Below are 19,304 nucleotides of genomic sequence, written 5' to 3' on the forward strand. Positions count from 1 at the left end.
AAGTATTTGAGCGCATTTTGACCCTTTTTAATGTAAGGTTGTCGTATCAATAACGCGAAACTTGAGTTTAATTGCAGGGCGCGCGCTAGCACTTTACTAAGAAGATAGAAGGGGCTTTTCTTGTTTAGTAAAGTCTCTCTTTTTGATAGGAGTAGGTGCGTCAAAGCACTCTTCATTCGAAACTAATGAATGTTAAGTAGGGGCTTTCTGCCTTGTTATCAAAAAGTGGTTGGGCAAAGCAAATATGTTAGAGTTGACTTTTTTTGTCAAACTTATAGTTACCATTCGTTGCTAAATTACTTGTTTTGTAAAACACAATTAATAATTTATTAGACAAAGTTAACAAGCATCTCAACCCATCTATCTATCTATTCTAATAATGTATGATCACAACACTCAAAGGCCGAGTGGTTTCGGGTTTATAACATTTGACTCAGAAGAAGAAGTAGGTCGGGTTTTACTTGAGACTTTTCATGAACTTAATGGTAAAATGGTTGAGGTTAGGCGGGCCGTGCCAAAAGAGGTATCACCTTCACCTAACCGGGGCTTGTTGGTTGGGGTTAAATACGGGCTAACCTGACCAAACCCGTTATTCGCTAGCATGAGCACGAATGGAGGTTATGGATTTCGGGCTGATAGTCGGGTTAGTCCAATTGGTGCGGGGTGATCTGGGTTTTCTTCGTTTGGGTCGTCAGGTTACGGGTTGGGTTTGAACTTTGAGCCCTATTCCGGGCCAAGTTCGCTTGGAACCACATCTAATAATATTGGGTATGGGCGGGTTTTGGCCCGCAATTTGGTGGGAGCTCAAATAAGTACATTACGCCCATTGGGTCTAATCTAAGTGTTAGAAACAAGTCGTTTATTGGGTCATCCATCCAAAACGTGTGGGCCAATAATGGGTTCACGAACCCGGGTGGGTATTTGGGTTCAGGAAGTAGTGGGCTTGGAGTATTTGGGCCCATCTCTTGCACTCACTCAAGGTGAAATGGGCTCTTCGGACTATAATAATGGTGCAAGTATTGGGCCAATAGGAGGTCCGAAAAACAAATTTGGGCTCGCACTTGCCCAGAATGGGCCCAATATAGAAGGTTCTTATAGTGACTTGTACCATGGAAGTTCGATGTACGGTGACCCGACTTGGCAGTCTTCACCTACTGATCTAGACGGTCCAGGCCCAAGCTCATTTAGTTATGGGCTAAACAATTCAGAAGATGTTGGAAACTATAGCATTGCAAATAGACAGTATGCTTGTCTATTATTATAATTAATTTCTTAATTTCAAGAATGTTTTTCAAGATTATTTTCAGGAATAGTTTCAAGATTTGCAAAGTTAACTAATTTATTGAATAATATTACAGGAATTGCTGCATAGAACTTTCCAAGAATTTACGTACAAGAAGGTAACTTTAGGACGAACCGTAGATAACGCCTTTAGTATAACACAACTCGAGTATTTCATATTTTAAAAAGGATATTGGGTGGAAAATTTTGATCTATATATAACGATTAATGTGTATCTTTAGAATGAGGGTAGTTAGATTAGATCGAATAATTTTTATTCGGGTTTAATTTGTTATTTTCTCCTTGTCTGGTTGTTGTAACGTCTTTGTTTCTACGCGTGTACTTTCAATTTCATTTTGGTTTACCAAGTGTGAATGATTAGATATTTGATTTAATAAGTCTACTAAATGTTTTTGGTTTCTTTATTCATCTAACATTTTTATTGTGGTAAAATGAAATTAAAAGTAACTATTGGTCCCATTTATTGATACCAAGAGTATATGACAATAGGACCCATAATATAGAAAGTAGCATGAATCAATTCCATTTGTTCTTAGGGTCCACATCAAGTAGATAAGGTTTATACTCGTTTTTCTGCATACCATATAAATTGGATTTGTTGGAAAAAAAAATAGGGTTGTACTATTTTCACTACCTTCCAAACTATTTGATATATACTTTGAGATCAAATGTTTTCATTATAAATTTAATGATATTGTTATTATGTGTTTACTTTTATAGGATTTGGATCTAATACAAAGTTGATTTCCCATTTGAATTGTATAAATTAAATGAAAGTTTCACGCATTGACATTTTGGTTAATAAGACTATAGCGTAATTACACTATAACTCACGAAACAAGTAGTGTAATTAAATTACTCTACTTGTAAATTATATAGTATAATTAAAGTTACACTACTTGTTTCTTGAGTTATAGTGTAATTACGCTAAACTCTTATTTACCAAAATGCCATTGCTGTGGATTTTAAACTTACTTGGTATGTTTCACATGAAAAGTTCAATTGTTATGTTAACCTGTCCCTACTTTTGTATATAATCTGATATTAATTTTCATAAAATACGTTGTATACTTGTATTCATTCAGTACTTTAATAATCAAAATATTGTAAAAATACAATGCATACTCAAAATTATATAAAAGAAAAATGAGACTGTATTTTAACATTAGTTAGAAAGAAAATAAACTATAAGATAAAATAATCAAATCAAATAATGTAATTGGTGATTAACAAAATGGATTTGAGTCATTTGACGAACAAAAAATATAACCTTTTCGTATATTGGGGAAATAAATATATCTTAACAGTATAGTAACTGTTGCGGGGATAGCTCAGTTGGGAGAGCGTCAGACTGAAGATCTGAAGGTCACGTGTTCGATCCACGTTCACCGCAAATTTTAATCTCATTTTTTTTACATTCTTGATTTATGATATGAACATCCTAAAGCTGTGTATTTCATATATTGTTTATTGTTTAGTAAAATTGTAAAATAATAATCTCCTCACTAAACCTTATACTTTATCTTATTTGATTTTATCATTAAGAATCAATCGCAATAGAGTCAATATATGTTGCAAATTACACTTGTGCTTGTTCAGCTTTTGTCCCTGTGTTATAGTTCATGATCGATCTTGTTAAAATACAACGATGGGTTGTATATCGGTTAATTGTGTTTTAGTAGATGTTCTAGTATTGTTGTGTTGTTATAAACCCCAAATTCTAATGAGTCGATTTTCAAGCGTTATTTTAAACCTAATCGTTTGAAGGTGATATCTTCTTTACAAGTAAACTTCCAAGTGAATGATTGGAGGATGAAAGTTATTATCATAACAAGGGAAGATTCTTTTCCTTACACTTAAAATTAAACCCGCACCATTCTTCTTTTACTCTTGAACCATCGCTATCTCCATCTATGAGAGTGAAAGAAACACAAATCACACACAATGGGTCTGAGTGTGTGATATCACTTGTCCAACCATCATTAACAGCCCTTAGATCATCCAAAATTGATCCAAACCATCCATCTTAAAAGCCTTCACACGGATTCAGCCTTTGTTATAAATACCAAGCCCCTTATGCATTCACTCTTGCACAAACACAACCATTCTCTCCCTACATCCCCAAATAATGATTTTTCTTTTGGAGATGAAGCTCCTGCTTCACCCTTAAAATCTCCAACTTATTTCACTCGATTTGGACAAGATTTTGGCCCTCCATGGCAAAACAGCGCAGAAACAAGAGCTGCACGTTTATATTATGTTCAGTTCTTAGTAACTAAGGTGAACGAGGGCTTCAAGTTGGTGTTATGGCTCAGGATCTTCTTTCTTTAGCTTCATCATATACATAATCCTCTATAGTAAGCTTAATCATACCTATATATATAACTTACTTACTTTATACTAATGTTTATGTTGAATCATGTTCATCCAAGAGTAAAAGTAGCAAGAAATACTAGAAAAGTGTAAACCTAATAACATATAACTTAAAATATAACACAAAAGTATGGACCTAACACTTTGTTACTTAAAATATGATTTTAAATCATCGATCTAGTAAAAAGATAGTAATAACATATCTATCTCATCGATAAATAATAACGATAGTAATAATAACAACTAACAACGTTAATTTAAAAAATTTACAAGTTTTTTTTTGACACCTTGCGTTGCCACACATACATAAACTCGTGAAAAACCAACCTCAAGAGTTGGTTTCATTTTAACTCCTCTTGTCACACCCGGTCCATAGGCGGAAACAACCGGTGTGCGACTCATGAAAGGTTTTCGAGAGCGCGGTTAAGCAACAACTATATGATAAAATACATGAGGATTTCATTCATAATATAAGTTTTACAAAAATATCCATAAAAAGGTTTACATATAACATATTGAGATTTCACAGTTATGTCCTGCCGAAGGGAGATATAACCGTGAAAACTCCAAAATATAAAATCCTCATACATGAAATTTCCATAGTTAAACATAAAACCGTAGTGAGACACCGTGACCTCTCCACGTAGCTAAATACCTGAAAGACACGTAAAATAATTTAATCAGTATAAACTGAGTGAGTTCACAAGTTTTGTGACTCGATAAAATGCTTTATAATATAATTCTCATAACGTCATGAATGCAGTATCCATGACTTGCAGTGTAACGTGAATACATGAGTTCGTAACCATTCCTTGACTATATATATACACCATAAAGCCCCACATAACATCCCACGAGTCCACGAGGGAATAAATAAATCGGAAAACTAAGCACCCGTCTTATAAAGTGGCGCGACCACTTACGAGTGGGTTGGTCAGACCAGTAGTACTACCCGTAGAGTTCCTCGGCTATAGTTGCCTATAGTTTATGGTTACAATATATACCGGGGACTTTATGTACCATGAGCGCGCCAAATATCTCATGTACACGCACATTGTAAATCAAGATATACACCATGATAAAACATATTTAAACACGTGTCCCTCGCCCCGAAAACAGTTTAAAACATAGTGAAAATAGTGAAAATAGGGGCTGTGAGACTCACCTTAAATGAGGAATAATGTTCCGTTATACTCGGCGAGTTTCCTGTATTATATCGTATACGTATGCACTTCAGTACATAATATATAACTATTAATACTTAGCCCGATACATACTTATGAGGTGACGGTATATATGTATACTTTTTATACATTAGCGATACGGACGTTAGACAACGTCTTATACTTGTTATGTATATCCGTTATATCCTCTTTATATATATATATCCTCCGAGCATTAGGGAATGCTCGATACAAATTATTCGTCGGTAATCATGACGTTCGTGACATGCTTTAGCCTAATAGGTTTTGGAGCTCTCATCGTTAGTCCCCAGGTAGGTAACGGGCCCATCTATGATATATTCAGTTACCAGCCTAGACAGGACGTCCCGACTACCGGCACCTCCACCCTTCCAGTTACTCGCAATGTCCATCACAAAAACCCGTATTTTATATTTATACTTGTGGCACATATATAGGAATATATGTGTATTAATTGTATATATCATTTCTTCATGTATATGATAAGTATTATTAGTATTTTCGTCTTCGTAACATATAGTTATCTTTTACTTTTATAACTCTTATACACATCCTTTGTTTTTATAACATTATACATGGGTATTTTCATTTGCGTATATAGGAATATACGTGTACCTTGGATTTTTACCCGTACCATTGTCGTTATATTTATTTCCATGTTTTGGTGCAAGGGTTGCACTTTATGTTTAAGGTTCACTTTCATTTATACTTTCATTTTTTTATTACTAGTGTTCCTATTTTTATTATTATTATTATTATTATTACTATTATTATTTTTACTTTTATGACAAACTCGATACGGTTTTTAATACGTTAGTTATACCCTTTTTTAAAGTTTAACATAACCAAAATTCCATCTTTACATTTATATCATCTTGTTTATTTAAAAGTGAGTTTTACTACTCAAGATCATTTTTACCTTAACTAGGTGTTCTATTAACCTTAACCTTCCTTAAACACCCTTTAAATCCTTTATATCTTTTACTTAACATGATTTATCCTTAATTATATGTCATTTCAACACACTTCAAGTTTATGTTTATGTCTAATCACCTCATTATGTATACGTATCTTAGGCTTAGTCCATGTTTTTCTACTAAACATTTTATGGCATTAGTACCTTGGGAATGTCGGTTTTTGAGCGATTTAAGACGAGATCCAAGTTCCTTGACGTTAACCACGATGTTAAGAGTCTACATTATGTTCAAATAACATGAAATAGGTGGATTAGGGTCAAGTAAAATGATGAGACCGTGGCTGGACAGAATTTATGATTTTCCAGCCACTATAAACTGTTACAATTCACGTTTTGGCTCACCTAGTGCTGAAACGAAGCCGGAAATGGACGTTCAAAAGGTGGTTCGTGATCCTTGCGAGTTTCCTTGAATTCCTAAACAAGAATCACCCAAAAATACCAAGTGGTTTGTGAGATATGAACAAAAGAAGAGAGGGGGGTACTGCTGGAAAATGCAGTTTCCAGTAGTGACCTTTGAAGGTTCAAGGCTTCTTACCGAGTTTTCCGGGCAGAGATCCGTTCAAGGCTTTCTACCACGGTTTAAGGATTTCTTCTAGCTTTCCAACGATATATAGGGTTCAAGATGTTAAGAGCAGAATTATAGAGAAAACGGGTTGCAAAGAGGCGGCCGTTTGGTGGCCTGCTGCTGTTCTTCGGCCGAGAGAGGAACAGGGAGGAAGGGATTGTGTTCTTGTGTTTGTAAACGGTGCTTCTTGATCCAAAAAGTCTGGAATATATCAAGTGGGAGAGGTGAAACATAATCCCTTAAATCTAGGGGATGTCATCTTTCAAGATCAAGTGGAATGGAGTAGTCAAAGCATGGTTTATATTGTAAAATATAGGGGGCGGCCATAGGGGATGTTTAGGAGATTTGATCTTGACTTTGTAGCATCATTGTGTTCCCTAACATGATGTATGTATGATTTATGGATGGATGATTATATGTGGAATGATACATGGCAATTTCTAGTGTTAATACTTGATCACAAAACCGAATGGGGAAAAGTTGGGGTTCGGCTTTGGGCTGCAAAGGGAGGGTATTATGGTCATTTAATAAATATATTGATTGTCCAAATGTAGTGCTAAGCTCAATCTTGGTTCGGGTCTTAAGTGGATAGTTGTTAGGACGAGTTGATCATCGAGTAAACAAGTTATGGAATTTATATTGAACTTGGGTATTATGAGCTTCTCTTAATTTATTTGGTCACCTATAAGGTATTATAGATGGTATGGAACCCGGTATTTATTTCGGTTCCCGGTATGATGTATATTTAAATTTAGCCCGGAGTTATATTCGGTTAAATAGTGCTCCATATTGTAATCCTTCATGGATTGTTTAAATTATTAACTTCATATTATTTTGACTAGTATACCTTTAATTCCTTCATAGTTTCATATCTTGATCGTCTCACTGTATAATGTATCATTGATTTGGCCGGTTCGGCGACTATATTCCATTATGTAAATGTTTATGGCGTTTTGGTCTTAATTAGGGAATTAGGACATTACTGGGCATGGTCTTACCATTACCCCTTATATTGGATCATAGATATATATTTAGCTTGATATATTTGTCACCTCTAAACTATTACTGGGCTATCTTCATCATATAGCCGTTCTCATCGGCACTTTATACAATCCTATAGGCATAACGACTGTTCTCGTCCACATTTCAAGTATACTATGGTTTATACCTCATATAAATTATATAAATAACACGTAATTTTGATCAATTATAAAGATTAAAGTATATGGAAAATTACCAGGTGTCACATTCTCCCCCTGTTGGAAGAATTTCGTCCCGAAATTTGTTGTTAGTTAACTGTTATAGTTGGGTCCGGGAAGAGGTGTGGGTACTTCTTTCGAATTTGATCTTCTCTTTCCCAGGTAAACTCGGGTCCTCTTTCAGATTTCCACTGTACCTTCACTAACTTAATCCGACTTCTTCGTAGTTTTTGTTCTTTCCAGTCGGTAACGGCTATCGGTTCTTCAACAAAATGTAATTGTTCGTCAATATGTACTTCGTCTAGGGGTACGACTAAAGATTCATCGGATAGACACTTTTTAAGGTTCGACACATGGAATGTGTCATGTACCCCGCTAAGTTCTTCAGGTAGCTTCAACTTATAGGCCACGGGACCTATTCTTTCCAGGATCTCAAATGGTCCGGTATATCTTGGGCTGAGCTTGCCCCGCTTTCCAAACCTCGGAACTCCTTTCCATGGCGAGACCTTTAAAAGAACTTTATCTCCCACTTGGAATTCCAAAGGCTTGCGTCTCACATCCGCATAACTTTTCTGTCGATCGCGGGCCGTTTTCAGTCGTTCTTTTATTTGAAATATCTTGTCAGTAGTTTCTTGAATTAGTTCGGGACCCGTCATTTGTCTATCGCCTATTTCCGCCCAGCACAAGGGCGACCTACACTTACGACCATACAAAGCTTCGAACGGTGCAGCCTTTATGCTCGTGTGGTAGCTATTATTATATGAAAATTCCACCAAAGGAAGGTGAACATCCCAGCTACCACCAAAATCAATTGCACACGCTCTTAGCATATCTTCCAATGTTTGTATAGTTCGCTCGCTTTGGCCGTCAGTCTGGGGATGGTAAGCGGTACTCATATCTAATCGCGTGCCCAAAGCTTTTTGTAACGACTTCCAAAAATGAGACGTAAATCGACTGTCGCGGTCGGAAATAATCGAGACTGGGACTCCATGTCTTGACACGATCTCTTTTATATATAACCTAGCTAACCGCTCCATCTTATCCGTTTCTTTGATAGCTAAGAAATGCGCGGATTTGGTTAGCCGGTCGACTATCACCCATATGGTGTCATAACCACCTGGAGTCCTAGGTAACTTCGTAATGAAATCCATCGAGATTTGTTCCCATTTCCACATGGGAATCTCGGGCTGTTGTAATAATCCGGATGGTTTCTGATATTCCGCTTTGACTTTTGCGCAAGTTAAACATTTTCCCACATAATTTGCTATATCACCCTTAAGATTAGGCCACCAATAGTATCCCTTTACATCTTTATACATTTTATCTGCACCAGGGTGCACGGAATACTTCGTCTTGTGGGCTTCATCAAGTATTCTTTCACGTAATCCTCCCTTGAGAGGAACCCATATTCGGTTGACAAAGTACAGGGTACCGTCTTCTTTGGATTCTAAGTTGTCAACCATACCACGGAGACCCTCGTCTTTGATATTATCAGGCTTCAAAGCTTCTCGTTGGGCTTCGTGGATAAGGGTGGTGAGGTTCGTACTTATAGTTAGCCCTAAGACTTTAACACGTGATGTCTTCACCCTTTCTTTCCTGCTTAAAGCGTCTGCTACAACGTTCGCCTTTCCAGGGTGGTACTTGATTACACAATCATAATCATTCAATAATTCAACCCACCGTCGTTGCCTCATGTTTAATTCTTTTTGATCAAATATATGTTGTAGGCTTTTATGATCGGTGTAGATTGTGCAATGGGTGCCGTATAAGTAATGACGCCATATCTTAAGTGCAAACACCACTGCGCCCAATTCCAAATCGTGAGTGGTGTAATTTTTCTCGTGCACTTTGAGTTGTCGTGACGCATACGCGATGACTTGATTTCTTTGCATAAGGACACAACCAAGTCCTTGATGCGAAGCATCGCAATAAACTACGAAGTCATCCATCCCTTCTGGTAAGGCTAGAATAGGTGCACTGCAAAGTTTCTGTTTTAGCAACTGGAACGCCTTTTCTTGTTTATCTCCCCAATTAAACGACTTATCTTTCTGTGTGAGCGCAGTAAGGGGTTGTGCTATCTTCGAGAAATTTTCAATAAACCGTCGATAGTAGCCTGCCAGACCTAAAAATTGTCGTATTTCCGTCGGCGTCTTCGGCACTTCCCAGTTTTTAATGGCCTCTACTTTTGAAGGGTCAACATGAATTCCCTTCTCGTTGACGACATGGCCTAAAAAGTGTACTTCTCTTAGCCAAAAATCACACTTTGAAAACTTTGCATACAACTTCTCCTTTCTCAACAATTCTAAAATCAATCGAAGGTGTTGCTCATGCTCTTCTTCGGTTCGGGAATAGATTAATATGTCATCTATAAACACTATCACGAACTTGTCAAGGTAAGGTTTGCACACTCGATTCATTAAGTCCATGAACACGGCAGGTGCGTTCGTTAGCCCAAAAGGCATGACTAGAAATTCATAATGACCATACCTCGTTCGGAACGCAGTCTTTGGTACATCGTCCTCGTGTATCTTCAGCTGATGGTACCCGGATCGTAGATCTATCTTGGAATAGAAACTAGATCCCTATAATTGGTCAAACAAATCATCGATCCTCGGTAAAGGTTACCGATTTTTGATGGTCAGTTTGTTAAGTTCCCTGTAATCAATACACATACGGAACGAACCGTCTTTCTTCTTGACAAATAGTACCGGGGCTCCCCAAGGTGAGTAGCTCGGGCGTATGAAACCCTTGTCTAGTAGCTCCTGTAATTGATTCGATAGTTCTCGCATTTCCGAGGGAGCTAATCGATAAGGTGCTCGCGCTACTGGTGCAGCTCCTGGTACTAGATCGATTCGAAACTCCACTTGTCTTTGAGGTGGTAACCCTGGTAGATCTTCTGGAAAGACATCGGGGAAATCTCTTACTATAGGTATACTTTCTATCTTCCTTTCTTCATCCTTCTTCTCCACCACGTGGGCTAAGAAAGCTTGACACTTCTTTCGCAAGCACTTTCGTGCTTTCATACACGAAATTAACTTCATCACAGTGCCAGGTCTTTCTCCTTGAATAGTCAGCGTTTCACCACTTGCCAAGGGTATGCGGATTTGCTTGTCATAACAATTAACTTCAGCATGGTTCTTTGCTAACCAATCCATGCCTAAAACGACATCAAAACTTCCTAAATCTATCGGCAACAGATCTACGTTAAATTCATGTTCTCCCATCACTAGTACGCAACTTTCCACTATATCGTCTGATCGTAACTGTTTGCCATTAGCTAATTCTATAGTATAGGGCGTTGCTAATTTACTAGGTGCTAAACCAAGTAGGTCTTTAAATTCAGTGGATATAAAACTTAAATCCGCACCAGTATCAAATAGCACAGACGCATAGTGGTTGTTAAGTAGGAACATACCAGTGACGACATTTGGGTCTTCCTTAGCTTCACCCGCCCCGATAACAAAAGCCCTAGCTTGAGCTATATTCTTCATCTGCGGACAGTTCTTGATAAAATGACCCGTATTTCCGCACCCATAACAAGCTCGTGGTGTCGTTTTCCCCGGTTCTTGCTTCACAACTACTGCACCATTCTTAATTCTACACTTAGCTTCCACATGCCCTCTCTTGTGACAATGCTTACACACAATACTTGAGCAGTCACCAACATGATAATACTTGCATTTGTCACACCACGGGTTTGACCCGCTATACGTCTTCCGTGGTTGATCCGTGGTCTGGGCGGCATACACTTTCACAGTTTCTTGTTTCTTGACAGGGGGTTCTTTGGAACTTGACCCCTTGATTACGAGAGGCCCAGCTCCTCTTGTGATTGTTATGGCGGCTGTTGCCGCGTTGGGAGAATGGTTGGCTTGCTTCCTTCTGAGTTGGCTTTCCTAGGGTGCCAGCTCGTACTGCATCTTCTGTCAGACTCAGACCTAGTTCAACAGCCTCGGCCATGGTCGCAGGCCTAGTGGCCGTGATTGGTCCCCTGATAACTGTTGCTAATCCCCAGATGTACCTTTCAACTCTCTTTTCTTCAGTGGTGGCCATATGAGGAACTATTCGGCATAGCTCGTGAAATCGCGTGTTATATGCTGTGATGTCGGCTCCCTTCATGGTGAGCGTCCAGAACTCATTTTCCAACTTCTGCATCTCAGTCCTTGGGCAATATTTCTTTTCCATCATCTCCTTTAACTCTTTCCAGGTCTTACCATAGGCCACGTCTCGGCCTAGGGTTTGTACTTGTAAATTCCACCATGATAGGGCTTCATCTTGAAACATACATGTCACGTACAACACTTTCTGTTTTTCTGTGCATCCACTGATTGCTATCACAGATTCTGTCTTCTCGATCCAACGGATAACTCCTATGGCTCCTTCCGTTCCCTTAAAGGACCACGGTTTGCATGTCATGAAAGTTTTGTAGGAACATCCTCGTTCCTCACCGCCAGTCTCTGGAGCTACATTTTCAGTGTTTGCGGAATTCCTTCGTTCTTGACTTGAGTCGCCCCTACTGGCTTCGTAGGCGGCTATCGCTTGCGCTATGACTTCTTGTAATTGCGCAGGTGTATTAGGTAAACTGTCGTTCCTTCTCCTTGGCATTTTCCTTCAAGTTGAGATTAAGAAGGATCGGTTAGTATTGGCATCACGCTTGTATGTAAGTAGTTGTAGGGTTCGATACTTATTACATTCACACCCATATATTTGCTTATAGTCATACTTATTAATCATATACTCGCATACATAGATTTTATTATTACATCTCATTATACCACATCGTATACTCATACTCATATATCATAAACATAACTTCATTACATCAAAAGATTTGATTACATAAGTTTATGTTTAAGTCTACTACAAACTCCTACAACATACAAGCGTTTTGCCAAAAGATCGGATCGTAGTCCGTAATATATTACTTCCCATACATATGATTACTACCCGCTAATACTAGTCTATAGTCGCTTCATGGCATCGGTGGTGGCGGTGGTGGAAACACGTCTCCCAAAAAGGCTTGAATTGTCTTAACCTCATTTTCCAATTTCATCACCCTTCGTTCGGCGGCAGTGGCCCGCCTCGCTCCCACATCAGCTAAGTGCAATGCATCTCTTACCATATGCTCCAACTTTAGCACTCTCATCCTTGCGTCCGAGATCAAGTCATAGTGGTTATCAAGGCGGAGACTGGTCTCACAGGCCTTGCCTTTCACGCTCTCCATAAACACCTCGACCCTCTTCTCCCAATCCATGAGCCATTCCTCAAGGGCCTTTCTCTCAGCCTCGGCGGCTGCTGCGGTCGGTGGTATGGGGACCTCTGTATCATCGGAGGTAGCGCCCTTGGGGGCGTGAGGACTCGCCTACCTCATGTATAGTCCGGGGCACCTCATCGTCGGAGTCCGTGGCATACCTTTTCAGCCCGGCGGCTCGTATCTCCTCGGAGGGCACTGCAGCCAGCTCCTCCATCTCCTCAAGGTCGTCGTCGTCATAAGTTACCTTGTCGTCCTCATCGAGCCTGATTAACTCGGTAGGCTCGTCATCGGAGATCTCTATAGGATCATCAGGAATTGGAACAACGTCGCTCATATGGACACTGCTGCTATCAGTGTTAGAGTCAGAGCCGGAGTCGGAGTCAGTGATGGCTAGGCCATGATATGGATCATTGTTCGGGAAGGCCATCGCTGAAAGGATTAAGGTTTAATTAGTGATAATATCGCTTTTTTTTCCCTTATTTTGGTCATTCCTATACTAGACCATTAGTTGCGATAAAGGTGTCGTGAAGACACGTGCACACTCGTGTAATGCAAGTTTTGAAAACATGTCATGCGTGAAATACGTTTTCATGAGGGAATCTAAGGGGTTATAGCCTAGACTCAGGGTTGAATCCTAGTTCGCTATAACCTTGGCTCTGATACCAGTCTGTCACACCCGGTCCATAGGCGGAAACAACCGGTGTGCGACTCATGAAAGGTTTTCGAGAGCGCGGTTAAGCAACAACTATATGATAAAATACATGAGGATTTCATTCATAATATAAGTTTTACAAAAATATCCATAAAAAGGTTTACATATAACATATTGAGATTTCACAGTTATGTCCTGCCGAAGGGAGATATAACCGTGAAAACTCCAAAATATAAAATCCTCATACATGAAATTTCCATAGTTAAACATAAAACCGTAGTGAGACACCGTGACCTCTCCACGTAGCTAAATACCTGAAAGACACGTAAAATAATTTAATCAGTATAAACTGAGTGAGTTCACAAGTTTTGTGACTCGATAAAATGCTTTATAATATAATTCTCATAACGTCATGAATGCAGTATCCATGACTTGCAGTGTAACGTGAATACATGAGTTCGTAACCATTCATTGACTATATATATACACCATAAAGCCCCACATAACATCCCACGAGTCCACGAGGGAATAAATAAATCGGAAAACTAAGCACCCGTCTTATAAAGTGGCGCGACCACTTACAAGTGGGTTGGTCAGACCAGTAGTACTACCCGTAGAGTTCCTCGGCTATAGTTGCCTATAGTTTATGGTTACAATATATACCGGGGACTTTATGTACCATGAGCGCGCCAAATATCTCATGTACACGCACATTGTAAATCAAGATATACACCATGATAAAACATATTTAAACACGTGTCCCTCGCCCCGAAAACAGTTTAAAACATAGTGAAAATAGTGAAAATAGGGGCTGTGAGACTCACCTTAAATGAGGAATAATGTTCCGTTATACTCGGCGAGTTTCCTGTATTATATCGTATACGTATGCACTTCAGTACATAATATATAACTATTAATACTTAGCCCGATACATACTTATGAGGTGACGGTATATATGTATACTTTTTATACATTAGCGATACGGACGTTAGACAACGTCTTATACTTGTTATGTATATCCGTTATATCCTCTTTATATATATATCCTCCGAGCATTAGGGAATGCTCGATACAAATTATTCGTCGGTAATCATGACGTTCGTGACATGCTTTAGCCTAATAGGTTTTGGAGCTCTCATCGTTAGTCCCCAGGTAGGTAACGGGCCCATCTATGATATATTCAGTTACCAGCCTAGACAGGACGTCCCGACTACCGGCACCTCCACCCTTCCAGTTACTCGCAATGTCCATCACAAAAACCCGTATTTTATATTTATACTTGTGGCACATATATAGGAATATATGTGTATTAATTGTATATATCATTTCTTCATGTATATGATAAGTATTATTAGTATTTTCGTCTTCGTAACATATAGTTATCTTTTACTTTTATAACTCTTATACACATCCTTTGTTTTTATAACATTATACATGGGTATTTTCATTTGCGTATATAGGAATATACGTGTACCTTGGATTTTTACCCGTACCATTGTCGTTATATTTATTTCCATGTTTTGGTGCAAGGGTTGCACTTTATGTTTAAGGTTCACTTTCATTTATACTTTCATTTTTTTATTACTAGTGTTCCTATTTTTTTTATTATTATTATTATTATTATTATTACTATTATTATTTTTACTTTTATGACAAACTCGATACGGTTTTTAATACGTTAGTTATACCCTTTTTTAAAGTTTAACATAACCAAAATTCCATCTTTACATTTATATCATTTTGTTTATTTAAAAGTGGGTTTTACTACTCAAGATTATTTTTACCTTAACTAGGTGTTCTATTAACCTTAACCTTCCTTAAACACCCTTTAAATCCTTTATATCTTTTACTTAACATGATTTATCCTTAATTATATGTCATTTCAACACACTTCAAGTTTATGTTTATGTCTAATCACCTCATTATGTATACGTATCTTAGGCTTAGTCCATGTTTTTCTACTAAACATTTTATGGCATTAGTACCTTGGGAATGTCGGTTTTTGAGCGATTTAAGACGAGATCCAAGTTCCTTGACGTTAACCACGATGTTAAGAGTCTACATTATGTTCAAATAACATGAAATAGGTGGATTAGGGTCAAGTAAAATGATGAGACCGTGGCTGGACAGAATTTATGATTTTCCAGCCACTATAAACTGTTACAATTCACGTTTTGGCTCACCTAGTGCTGAAACGAAGCCGGAAATGGACGTTCAAAAGGTGGTTCGTGATCCTTGCGAGTTTCCTTGAATTCCTAAACAAGAATCACCCAAAAATACCAAGTGGTTTGTGAGATATGAACAAAAGAAGAGAGGGGGGTACTGCTGGAAAATGCAGTTTCCAGTAGTGACCTTTGAAGGTTCAAGGCTTCTTACCGAGTTTTCCGGGCAGAGATCCGTTCAAGGCTTTCTACCACGGTTTAAGGATTTCTTCTAGCTTTCCAACGATATATAGGGTTCAAGATGTTAAGAGCAGAATTATAGAGAAAACGGGTTGCAAAGAGGCGGCCGTTTGGTGGCCTGCTGCTGTTCTTCGGCCGAGAGAGGAACAGGGAGGAAGGGATTGTGTTCTTGTGTTTGTAAACGGTGCTTCTTGATCCAAAAAGTCTGGAATATATCAAGTGGGAGAGGTGAAACATAATCCCTTAAATCTAGGGGATGTCATCTTTCAAGATCAAGTGGAATGGAGTAGTCAAAGCATGGTTTATATTGTAAAATATAGGGGGCGGCCATAGGGGATGTTTAGGAGATTTGATCTTGACTTTGTAGCATCATTGTGTTCCCTAACATGATGTATGTATGATTTATGGATGGATGATTATATGTGGAATGATACATGGCAATTTCTAGTGTTAATACTTGATCACAAAACCGAATGGGGAAAAGTTGGGGTTCGGCTTTGGGCTGCAAAGGGAGGGTATTATGGTCATTTAATAAATATATTGATTGTCCAAATGTAGTGCTAAGTTCAATCTTGGTTCGGGTCTTAAGTGGATAGTTGTTAGGACGAGTTGATCATCGAGTAAACAAGTTATGGAATTTATATTGAACTTGGGTATTATGAGCTTCTCTTAATTTATTTGGTCACCTATAAGGTATTATAGATGGTATGGAACCCGGTATTTATTTCGGTTCCCGGTATGATGTATATTTAAATTTAGCCCGGAGTTATATTCGGTTAAATAGTGCTCCATATTGTAATCCTTCATGGATTGTTTAAATTATTAACTTCATATTATTTTGACTAGTATACCTTTAATTCCTTCATAGTTTCATATCTTGATCGTCTCACTGTATAATGTATCATTGATTTGGCCGGTTCGGCGACTATATTCCATTATGTAAATGTTTATGGCGTTTTGGTCCTAATTAGGGAATTAGGACATTACTGGGCATGGTCTTACCATTACCCCTTATATTGGATCATAGATATATATTTAGCTTGATATATTTGTCACCTCTAAACTATTACTGGGCTATCTTCATCATATAGCCGTTCTCATCGGCACTTTATACAATCCTATAGGCATAACGACTGTTCTCGTCCACATTTCAAGTATACTATGGTTTATACCTCATATAAATTATATAAATAACACGTAATTTTGATCAATTATAAAGATTAAAGTATATGGAAAATTACCGGGTGTCACACCTCTTGTCTTTCTTTTTCAACCGTGCACACAACCTCAAGAGTTGCTTTCATTTGCTTTATCGCCACTATGTAGCATCTTAAATCTTCTAAGTCCAAGTCAAAGTCACTATTGACCCGAACCGATGCTCAGGCAAACCCGGTTTTGGACGGTTACCACCTTGGGCAAACGCTAACTCTTTTTCAAGTTTTGTGTTTCATACACTACTACAGAATGTATACTAACACCGGTTAAAAAGAAAACTTACAACAGTGTGAAAGCTAACCGTTGAATAAATTAAATGTAAAACACCGTTATAAAAAGTATAATTTTCCAAACCCGTTATAAATTATAAGAAAACAAGCGTTGTTTAATGAACAAAAGTTTATAGACAAAATAGATATGATTTAAAAATAGTTAAGGATATTTCGCGTTCATGCTTCATCATATGCCCGACGAGAGTGTACACCCTCAAAATCATAGAGACAGACTTTTAAGACTCGTGAAAAGTTTATCTCTAAAAGTCGTTACACTCGTTGAACAAGAGTCGAATGGCAATACCGCACCTTTCTTTCATAGATTTCAAGAAACACTAAACTACTACACGGCTATATTTGAATCAATCGACGTGACATTACCTAGGAATGATCAACAACGAGTCAACGTCGAACAACATTGTCTTGCACGCGATATAGTCAACATTATAGCGTGTGAAGGAGCCGAGCGAGTTGAAAGACATGAACTTTTAGGGAAATGGAGATCAAGATTCACCATGGCGGGTTTCACACCGTACCCTTTGAGTTCACTTGTGAACAACACTATTAAATCGTTGCTCGAGAATTATTCTCATAAGTATAGACTTGAAGAATGAGACGGGGCTTTGTTTCTCGGTTGGATGAATCGCAATTTGGTTGCTTCTTGTGCTTGGAAATAAATCAAGTGTAGATCAAGAATGTTTGTAAGATTAGATGATGAGGATAACATATTTTGTTCTTGTTAAAAGTTGTATAATATGCAAGTTGTTGATAATAAATGTTTGATTTTTGGCGTATTGGTTTTTATTAATAATAACTATCATCTTTTGGTCGTTGTCGGTTTCAACTAACGAATTGGCTGATAACGATCTCATATTTTATCTTATTTGTTCCCAACGGTATGCGACCAATAGAAGTCTAAGTGGTTAGTTGCAGGTCGTCAGAAAAACATTTTTTTTCCGGAAAACTCACATTTTTTTCTGTAAAACTGAACATTTTAATTCAAAATATCTTTGTAACTTTAGATTGGATTTTTAGGAACTTTTTTTCTAGTAAAAGCCTCTAATAATTGAGGTTACCGGAACTCTAGAGTCATCGTCACAATCGGTTGGTGGTGCTCAAGTGGTGGCGGTTGGTTGGTGGTGAGTCAGTTGGTGGTGTTGGTCATGTTCTGGTTGAGTTTTCCGGCAAAAATGTGTCTTTTCAGGTCAAAAACGTTTTTTCCGACGGCCTGCAAGTAACCCCGTTACGATTTGGATAGTCGTGAACTGTTGTGAATAAATACATTAAAATTTGGGACCGTCAGCAGTCAACTCGTTAGTTGAGACTTGGGACCGGCAGTGACCAAAAGATGATAGTTGAAATTAATAAAAACCAATACACAGGGTTGGCCCTGAAAATTTACGTACCCAGCTCGAGCCTGAAAGTTATGCCCTTTAATCCTTACAAACTAAATAATGTAAACTATTTTTATTGAACGACGATTTTAGTTATAGCAATAACGATAAATAAATAACAAAATAATGATATTAGAATGAGTTTATGACATATCAAATAGACTATAAAGTGTTCATGTATTATAAAAGTATATATTGTATCATAATTTTTTAAAATTTATGTGCCCTGAAAAGCACGTGCCCCGCCCAGGTGCCCACATTGTCCACCCTCAAAGTCTCTCTGCCGATACACCTTGACTTTTTTACATGTTGAAGAGGTATGTACCCGCCTCAACACCGAGCAAGGCGGGTCAACCCACAAGATAAACACATTATGAAGGCACAAAGCCAAAACCTATGCGCATGACGCATACAAAACATGCTCAGGCATCATATGCCCAGGCACACATATGCTCGCGCATCACATATGCGCGCGGCGCATATCACATGCTCGTGCATATC

At 38.2% G+C, this 19,304-nt stretch overlaps 1 non-coding gene and 1 pseudogene across 1 annotated transcript; both read left to right on the forward strand.

Annotated features, from left to right (window-relative positions):
* Window positions 1–895: 895 nt before the first annotated feature.
* Window positions 896–18,086, forward strand: LOC143608591 (scarecrow-like transcription factor PAT1 pseudogene; annotated as a pseudogene).
* On the forward strand, window positions 2,623–2,695 carry TRNAF-GAA (transfer RNA phenylalanine (anticodon GAA)). The gene has a single exon. It is a non-coding gene; the product is annotated as a tRNA-Phe (tRNA).
* Window positions 18,087–19,304: the final 1,218 nt, after the last annotated feature.

This window comes from Bidens hawaiensis, unplaced genomic scaffold (assembly GCF_021521415.1).
Source record: "Bidens hawaiensis isolate Kalapana, Puna unplaced genomic scaffold, B.hawaiensis_p1.1 tig00419396_1, whole genome shotgun sequence".
NCBI classification, from domain to species: Eukaryota; Viridiplantae; Streptophyta; class Magnoliopsida; order Asterales; family Asteraceae; genus Bidens; species Bidens hawaiensis.